Source organism: Nelumbo nucifera, chromosome 1 (genome assembly GCF_055504915.1).
Source record: "Nelumbo nucifera cultivar China Antique chromosome 1, China Antique-T2T, whole genome shotgun sequence".
Lineage (NCBI taxonomy): Eukaryota > Viridiplantae > Streptophyta > Magnoliopsida > Proteales > Nelumbonaceae > Nelumbo > Nelumbo nucifera.
The window spans coordinates 13,448,463-13,456,594 of NC_142649.1; positions in this window are offsets into that span (position 1 = coordinate 13,448,463).

Consider the following 8,132-nt stretch of genomic DNA (forward strand, 5'->3'; position numbering starts at 1 on the left):
ATAGTAGTCTATGAGAGCAAAACGTCTTCTTCTCAAGTAGTGGCTGCTAATGTTTCATCCATTCAGTCCTCTTTTTTATTGGTTGTGTCTATAAGCCCTCAACTTCAAATCGCAATATCAAGTCTCCTCTCAGTCTTCGCGCCCCCCCCCCCCCTCCAACGATTTGCCCCTATTTATTATATTAGTAAGTATGCATGTGCTTTGCATGTGGCAAATTTTGATAATGATAATAATAGTTTTTCAAAATTTCTACAATTTTTTTATATTTCTATGTCTAAAAAATGATTCTTATTTGTCACACTCATTTTTGTTTAATACGATGAATATATGATATTAGAGATGTGCCCCATATGTTTTCACAATTTTTTTGTCTTTTTATACTTTTGTTTGTGTTATCTTTTTTAATTTTTATTATTATTTAAGTATGGCATCAAGGATTCACACATTTGACCCAATAAGGTGGAATTGTTGACTCACCACCAAATATGAAAATAATTCTATTATTGGGTTGGTTTTAAATTTGCATTTTATTTCTATCATCATTAAAAATAATTATTCTTTTTTATTTTTATTATTGTTTAATTATGACACCAAGGGTTCACACATTTGACCCAAAAAGGTTGAATTATTGACTCACCACCAAATAGGAAAACAACTTTGTTTCAAGGTTGGTTTTAAATTTGTATTTTATTTCTACCATCACTAAAAATAATTATTCGTTGTCATACTTATTTTTCTTTAGTATGATTAATTAATATAGGATTCAATGATAAAATGAAGTTAATACCCTAAATATAAAACTTAATGAGAAAGAATTGAGCGAGGAGAAATGTAGTAGTTTAAATTACATTTTGTGTCATCACAATTAAATGGTAACCAGATTAAAAAATAAGGGTTTTCTAGTCAAAAATAGGATTCAATGAATGTTAATGGAAGTTAATACCTTAAAATAATAGTTAATGAGAGGAATTTAAACGGGGAGAAAAGTGATTGTTCAAATTACATTTATGTCCTTACAATTCGATAAGGACTAAATTCAAAAATTGGGGTATTTTAGTCAAACAAAACTTCCACACTCTCATTCACACTTTTAATAATAGTATATATAGATAATGTGATACTTGCCTTGGTCCCATGTCGGGACTACCATTACTTTGGTCCACTTATTTTCCCTTCAATTATGTTCTTCTTATACACATGCCACTCAATTAGTATTGGTAAAGAAGCAAATTTGCCAATCAAACATATTGGTTTTTCTTCTCTTGTTATTTATGATGGAATTTTTAAATTGCATACCATATAAGGAAAATTATCGTTTGCTCCCCCTCACAAATTTTTATTGGTGCCTTAAATGGAATTTGGATTCGGTCCTCACATGATTGTCCTCATAGCCCTTTGTAGTTGTGCATTGAGAATATCTTTTGATGAATAAAAATATACAAGTATGAAGATGTTTCCAATGCACAATTGCAAAAAGTTGTGAGGATGGCATGAAGACAATTCTGTAAGAAGCAAATTCAGTCTTTTCTAAATGTATTGTCCTAAACAAGGGTCAAGGTATCGGTATCAAGTTCCATATCAAGTACAACTCCGATACAGACACAGATACAAATCACATAAATACATTAATAGCATTAAACCTAACTTTTAAAGCAGAATTATTTATGAATAAGATATAAACACATGAGAAATGCACACTTTAATAGGTTATATGAAAAGAAACATTACAATCAACAATACTAAGACTCTAAAACATGTACACATCATACAATAATCATCACTTTATTTCAACTTTTATTAAAATTTGGAAAATTTTATTTATTTAGTATTTTTATATAAATAATTTTATTTTTCAAATAATAAAATATGCTTTCATTTTTACATATAATTGTAAAATAAAACATATAAATCAATTAAGGCATATAAAACTAAATCTTAAAATTATTCATTTCAGTTTTAATAAATATAATTTCTATTTTCTATTAGTTTATTGGAAAAGATATTTATTTAGTATCTTTATATAAATGTATTTTCATTTTTTACATATAATTTAATTATATGTAAATAAAACATATAAATCAGTTAAGATAGAAAAAATTAATTTGTAGTTTTATTAAATTTTTGAAGTAAATTAAATCTTAAACTATTTATTTCAATTTTTATAATTATACTTTTCAAATTTTATTAAAGTTGAAAACAATCCAAAAGCAATCAATATACAAATTTTTCAAACTAAGCATGGATACGCTTTAATATTAATGCATATTGGACTGTATCCAGTGATTACACGATATGGGCCGATATGGAGGCCTATCATGCCGATACACATGATGACTCATGGGATATGCACCTAATCGTGGTGTATCCCATAATCATAAGCATGGATATGGATACGATACATTTTATATTGGGAACAGTGTTTTCGAATCGCTGTTGACTCGGATAGTCGGACCGTTCGGCCCGGGAACTGTCCAGGCAATCGGTTCCTTTTTTGCATAAATCCGGAATCTGGTCAAAATCATTGGAAGAGTCAACAAATCATTGACCTGAGCAGTTGAACCGTCGATCCGTTCAACGGTTTTTGATCGTTTTTTTTAATTATTATTTTTTTATTTTTTAAATTTTCCTGTCAAAACGAACTGGACAATTGGACCGTTGACCTGAAAACCAGTGACCAAAACGGTTCCATTTCTGAGTCGTTTTTTAAAACATTTATTGGGAATATGTATAATACACCTTATCCCAAACTTCCCCACTTATGAAAGTGCTTGAATTGATTGTTTGTATGAACAATCAGACTGTCTGGCCTTAGATCTTCTGATTTTGCCTCGTTCACCATTAAAGCCTCTTTTTTTTATGCATGGGGTCCTTCCCTATATGCTTCTACTAATGGGTGTCAATATTATGTCACTTCCGTTGATGTGTTTATTGTAAATTCACTTGGTGTATTCCCCATAAATTGTAAAGTAGATGTTATTGATGTGTTTCGTGACATTTACTACTCTTTTTCTACAATTATCAAAGCCTATGAATCTGATTGGGTAGTTAATAGGTGACTAGCTAGCTACTTGTACCGTTTGTCTTGTCCACACATAATACATCGCCCCTTCAACTAAGCATAAAGGTATTCTAGAGACAGCCCTTTCAGTCTTTCACCTCTTTCTAATACATCCTAGGATAAAGCAAAACAAATGGTGACGTTTTTCTTTAGTCATCTCCTTCTGCATGGCCTCAAACATCTAGACAGCTATTCTGGCCTTCTGGGTGTTTGTGTACAACAGGCACAAATTTGAGCTCTATTCCTCTCACCGATTATTTCTTGGTTACAGTCAATCAATCACACCACACGTGCCTAATTTACCTGAGCAAGTGTTAAGTGTTCATCTCTTGACATGTAATATTTATTCATTAATGACTCAGTTTTCCCTCATCAGTTTTTGGGTTTCTAAAGCCTTAGCTTTACTTAGTTTTAAATCAATTGTCATTGTCCAAACATAATCTGAACTCAATTTTCAATCCAACCTAATATTTTTCTTTCAAATTGTTGCCCCCCTCCTGATCATATATCAATTTTGAACAAAATCAATTGACTTTCTCTCACTCTGACATGGTCAGTCTTGGATAAAAGAAAATACTCATTGGAGGATCAATCGAAAGTTAAGTAATCTCTAAAAAGATATTAATGCTAAGGGAAATCAAATAGTAAACATGAATTTGGGGAGTTGTTAAATTAAGGGTGCATTTTGTTGCAGTACAAATTTCATTTTGGGCACTGCTACAAATGTATGGGGTTGAAAATAAATTCTGACTTACTTTTGCTTCAGTTTTTTACTTTGTCTTTTGTTGGTGAGCAGTAAAATGAAGTGACCTCCACTGTTAGATGAAAGTGAATGGACGTAGGAAAAAGGATATATGTTTAGGAATAAGGTAGGAAAAAGGTACAAATTTTGTATCAAATAGAAATGCAAATCATAATTACAAGCAAATGAAATCAAAACCGGATAGGGTATAAATTTTGCACCCAGCCAAGATTATTTACACTGCAACCAAATGCAGCATTTTATTCATAATAGAGATAGTATGAAATATTCATAATGGAGTAGCAAGTCTACATGGGGGACTCCACGCTAACAACAGAACAATCAATTTTAAGCAATTGATCATTCTGCAAGGATGAGTTTTATGGGGGTTAGACTCATTATATTAAAGACCACCCAACTTCGCAATGATTAAGTGCCTGTTTGGGAAGATTTTCATATAGCAGGTTCTGGCGTTAGATGAGTTGAGAAACCCAGAAAGCCATGAAATCATGTTTGGTGAAAAATCAAAAAGCTAAAAATAGGCTTACGAACACTTAAAAATCAACTTTTGAGTGAAGCTATCTTAGGTGCTTCTTCAAAGTGGCTTAGTAATGCAGCTCAAACAGAGAAATCCTACCAAACAGGCCTTTAAGCCAAATGAGAAGAATCCCACCTTCAAGTGCATTGTTCTCTCGATTCCGAGAGAGTTAAAAACAGTCAACCCAATAAGAAGAATCCCACCAATTGAATCTCTCTAATCAACGGTCTTTCAAACTTCAAAGGCATCTGAGAAGGATTGATTGGTCACACAGCACATGGCTGGGAGCCTGGGATGCCAATAATGCAGGTAAAGGTTTATAATTTAATGCAAGGCACATGTATGAACAAAAAGAAATTACGATCAATGTGGTCGGGCAGTATCATATGTGAATGAAGGATAAAGGAATGTTTCTGCTGTGGAGAATTCCAAGGCTATGTTTGGTTGGGAAACGAAGGGAAAGGTAGGGAAACCTTTATGTGTGTGTGTACATACACACATGACAAAAATGGTTTGGCCTCTGGGTTGGTTTTTAAAACATTGTATTTGTATATTATAAGGCAGGTATACTACAAATACATATAATGGTATTAATATGGGAGGTATGACGGCACAATACGGAAACGAAACACATTGAGAAAAGTTTCAAAGAAAAGAGCAAAAGTCAAACTATTAGGAAAAAGAATTCTTCATTAAATAATTAAGAGAAAATTCAATATCAAAAAACTGTCTTAGTCTTTCTCTAGCTACTCTTTATATAGGCATACACCCTTACAATTCATATTCTTAATCTGAAAACATTTCATAATAGAATCCTACTAAAACTCCTCAAAAGGAAAGTCTTAATTGAACAATCCTAATCTAAGAAAACACTTCATAATAGAATCCTACTAAAACCCTTCAAAAGGAAAGTCCTAATTGAATATAAATTCGAAATCTCACTATAATGCTAACTTGGTAAAAACGAACTAAGATAGAAACTCTGTGATGGCACCAACTTGGTAAAAACAAACTAAGATAGAAATTCTGTGATAATGCTATATTGGTAAATATTTACTAAGTTGGGTCAGTGGCGTCATCTCTGCTTCTTATGTGTTTTGGAATGGTCCCAACTTGGATAAAACTCATTGATTTCCTTTATTTCTATATGTACTAAGAGGGGTCTTTGAAAATCAACTTTGTAAATGTTTAATCAATTGGTCTGAATCCTGTAATGCATCATCACAAGATGATTAGCACATGTGGTGGGTACAAATCATATATTCTTATCTCTAAGATTCCACCAATCAAAAAACTAGAGAAAGATAAGGAACAATGGGAATAAGAATAAGATAAAACTAGAAGGGAGTATAATAAAGGGAAAACATAAAATAATAATGCTTTTCTTCCTTACTAGTAATTAAGCACTTGCATTGCACATATGAGTTTTTGTTCATATTAATCACTTGAATTTTAGGAATATCATAGTTAAGATAGAAATTGAAAATTAATAAAAGTAACAATATGATTAAAAATAAACTTAAATACTTGTACTAAATGTGCACCTACATAAATTTTAAATTACAATAACAATTATTATTATTATTATTATTAGTAGTAGTAGTAGTAGTAGTAGTAGTAGTAGTAGTAGTAGTAGTAGTAACTTTGTATTTAATTTTATCTTAAATAAAAATAATTTTTATTTTAACAATTATATTTATTTAATATGGTGATTATATAACGTTAAAAATGTTCTGAAAATGTCTTTGACAAAACTCTATACTTTTTTATTTTTTTGTGTTTTATCTTTTTTAAATATTTATTATTCAATTATGACATCATGAATTTCTTTGAAAAGTTGGTTCGTTGACCCACCATTTAGATAAAAAAAATAGCTTTGCTTTCATATCTCAGTTTTAAATTATATATTTCATCAACATTATATAAATAATTTTTTCTTATCACATTTAATTTTTGTTTGACATAATTAATATATAGTTTTTTATATATTCTTTTGATTACATTTTATCTTATGTATAATATTTATTTTTGTGATTCTTGGTATTTTCTATTTTTTAAAATTTTATTATTATTTTTGGATTGATTTTAAGTTTGGCATTCCATTTTCATTGTTTATAAAAATACATCTTACATTTCATACTTATTTTTGTTCAGTATAATGAATATACAATATTAGTGGCATGCCCAGTTTATTTTTTTTTGTATTATATATTTTATTTATTTAAAATTTTTATTATTTAATTATGGCATTATTTATTAGTGCATTTGACCCCAAATGGTTGAATTACTTACCTACTACCAAGATGGAAGAAAATGGTTTTATTTTTAAATTATTTTTCAAAATATTTATTTTTGTATTATTAAAATTTATGTTGTGTATTTAATTAGTAGAATTTTATGATGAGAAAAATATATCTTAAATATAGGATTTAATAAGAGAATATACCTTATATATGATATTTAATGAGAAATAATAGGAAAATAGTTTTACTTCCAAATTCCAATTGGTTTTAAATTTTACATTCTATTTCCATTATTAATAAAAATATTTCTTATTTATCATCAATGTTTTTAACTTGTTGTTGACTTGGCTGATTGAACTGTTGGCCTTGATTTTAGGTTTGGTTCTATTGAAACTCCCCCTTTCAGTTAAAAGTCATCTAACCCGGATGGTTCAAACATTGACCCGTTCGACCTAGTAAGTAGGTTGTAGGTTCAACACTTTAATTATGTGCAAACTTTTGGAAGCCATAACTATGCACTTCGATGTCCGATTGGAATTATCTTTTTTTTTTATTATTTTGAGTAACTTTTCAAGATCTATATGTCCCAAGGGCCTTAGGTGCATTGCCTTGCTATTTTTGCAAAAAAAAAACCTCTTTTTTGGCCCCAAATTGCAATTTTTAATATTTTGTATAAATAAAAAAAGTAAAAAACATAAATAAATGTAACATAATACAAATACTATATGTAATTAATATATGTAAAATATAATTATATTATTTATTGATAAAATATGTATTTTTATATACACACACAGTGTTGACACATAGCGGTTTGACTCGTTTGACCTTGATAGTCGAACCAATGACCTATGACCTGAAGGCAAAAATGGGTCGGCCTTCGGGTCGGTTTTTAAAACATTGTTTATCATACTTATTAGTGTTTAATATGTCAAATATATGATGTTAAAAACATTCCCAAATATTTTTAAATTCTATATTTTTTTCATTTTATTATTTAATTGTGGCAATATGGATTAGTTCATTTGACCCAAATGGTTTCATTTCTTACCACCACCTAGATGAAAACACTATTTTTTTTTTCAGGTAAATTTTAAAAGTATAAGTTTTTATGTTATTGAAATTATTAATTTATTATATATGGATTTAATTATAGAATTTAATGATGAGAAGAAATAAAAAAAGCCTTAAATATATAATTCAATAAAGGTGAATGAAAATTAATACCTTAAATGTTGGATTTAATGTGAGAGAATTGAATGCACTGAATATTTTAAAATTACCTTTTTTCAATTCATTTAATATCAATAACTAATTATCTTATTTGCTCTCATTTTTTGTCAATAAATTTAAACATAGAAGGGAAAATTTTATTCTTAAAAAATTTTAAAAATATTTTTAAGGCTATTTATACTTTTAAAATTTAAAGTAGTATAGATATAGATGAGGTGCAGTGAAGCGAAAGACTTTTGTGGGGGACTGGAGAAGGATCTGGGCCTTGTTTGTGTTTTAACTGTTGGAAAATCAATCCCCTTCGGCCACAAGGTAATT